This window comes from Nesoenas mayeri (assembly GCF_963082525.1).
Source record: "Nesoenas mayeri genome assembly, chromosome: 1".
Lineage (NCBI taxonomy): Eukaryota > Metazoa > Chordata > Aves > Columbiformes > Columbidae > Nesoenas > Nesoenas mayeri.
The window spans coordinates 94,127,046-94,129,343 of NC_137541.1; positions in this window are offsets into that span (position 1 = coordinate 94,127,046).

The window sequence follows — 2,298 nt, forward strand, 5'->3', positions numbered from 1 at the left end:
AAGGGTGCAGATGAATAGCATCTTTCATAATTACATCAACTACTTAACTGAACTTCTACGGACCAGCTAATCACAGTGAAGAATCTCTTGATACACAAGAAGGGTTTTATTATACAGCTGTGGAGAAAGTGTGCAATAGGTGCAGTCAAAAAGTTTACCTTCAACTTTGTAGCAATCACCATTGCAATGGCAATGGATTACTTAAATTATGCTAAGGATATACTTACACTTTGGAGAATAAAACTTTTTCCTTATATATTTCCAGCGTTTTCTGCTTTTAATGACATTTGCATCGAAACAGGACCTTTGCTAAACTTTGCTAAGCTTCTGATGTTGCTGGCAACTTCTATTTGTTATGGTTTTCTCTGTTTACATTTATAAATTGTGCATTAACATTCTGATTCCGTTGATGTGTTTCACTGGAATCGCCTGACATTCTTTCTATCAAAGCTGTTTGGACCATGGAGGTATTCATTAATAGCTGTTAGTGAGTACTACATTAAAATGTGTTGCTTGAGCTGCGTGTTTGCCAAGCCAAGCGATACAGTTTCTGGGCTTAGGTTACATTTCATGAGGCACAAATACCCACTTTTATGCATGATCACGAATAAAAATTCCTCAGCTCCTTCTGTGAGCTACCTTGGTTGCACAACGTTTGCAAGCAGGTGAAGAGTAAGGAAACTGAACCGCAGTTGGAAGACCATCAATGCATTCACAGTTACTTTCCTACCTGAATTTATCTGGTTGCAACTCGTTTTCCCTTGTGTGAAATCATCATTCTCAATTAGGAGCATAGAACAGTAGAAATTATGAATTTACTTGAAAAATAAGAACGGAAAAGCCTTGAGCTACAGTCCAAACTGAAATGCTGGTAAAAACTGCGAACTTCATTGCTGTATCAGCTTCACATATCACCCCCTACATTATCTTAGTTAATCTTATTAAAAAATAGTACTGTGTTGCATTTCTGTACTTTACTACCTTCATATAAAATTCGCATGCTCATCGGCCTGAGTCTCCCCTACCAGTTTGGAGCTCCCACTTATGGAGTCTCCCAGGGTCTTCACCTTCACCTGTTTAATGAGACTGACAAGAGAAATCATTGCTGCTGATTGACCAGAATCACTCTGAATATGTTTCGAGACCTCCCTGTGAGCTAAAGAAGCAAATGACAAACCCCATTAGGGAATTTCCTTGAAACTAAATGCAAGCTAAGGCAAGCATTTTGCTTTGTGTACGGATGTACACGTGAAGTATTACCTCAGCACTGCACTCCCTAGGTTTATTTAAGTATACATTTGTGATTTTTTTTTCTTGACACGTTAACAGTCTTTTTGGACAAATGTAGGGCAACTTAAGGAAACCCAGGATTTCTTAACACCTGCATTTGCACTTTCAAAATCTGACCTTTTCTAAGGCAATAGGGAGGAAACTCGGCAATGACAATTACATTTTGTAATGAATAAAGAAAGAGGGTATTAGAATATGTGAACATCCAAGACATTCATAACGGTTTTCAGACAGCTTGTCTTTCGTTGTCAAAAATAGGAGGAGGAAAACCAAGTTTTATTGTCAAAGCCGTTGGATAAAGCCAGTCAGCCTGCATTGCTGCTGAAGGCCTGATGCAGCCACTGGACAGAGGTGATGCAGCCACTGGACAGAGGTGATGCAGCCGCTGGACAGATGTGATGCAGCTGCTGGACAGGTGTCATGCAGCAGCTGGACAGACATGCTCCAGCCCATCACAGTAGCTGTCATTGGTCCTGACTCAAATGAGTTTCTGTCAAATGGCCTGGGATTTTCTCTTTTATGCAGGTCACAAAAAGCAGTGTGGACATACCTGCTGAAATGAGAGTGGCAAGGCAGCTCTCTGTTCAACAGATTCACGAGAGAAATAGAGACTTAATTACAGGACACGCAACCTTAGGCTCTGTTGCCCTAAGGTTGGTTGTGCAAACAGCTTTCCAGTTGCTTCCCCATGAGCAAGCATGAACAGTCCTTAATCTCAAGTGATTTTGGGGGGGGTATTCAAATAATATTCTAGGTTCTACAGTAGAAATAGCTACATTTTTCAGGTACAATAAAAAAGTCTTAACTCCCTCTCTCTCCTAAACACCCTTTCTGTAATAAATAACTCATTAGCATAAAGTGTAATTTTAAGATTTGCTATTATGTTTTGTAGCAATCTTGGAAAAAAAAAATAGTTTCTGTATTAAAGGAATATAATATATAAAAAAGACTAAATTTGTATTTTCTAATTATTGCCACTCCATGCAAAGAGCACAGAGTTTTGAGGAA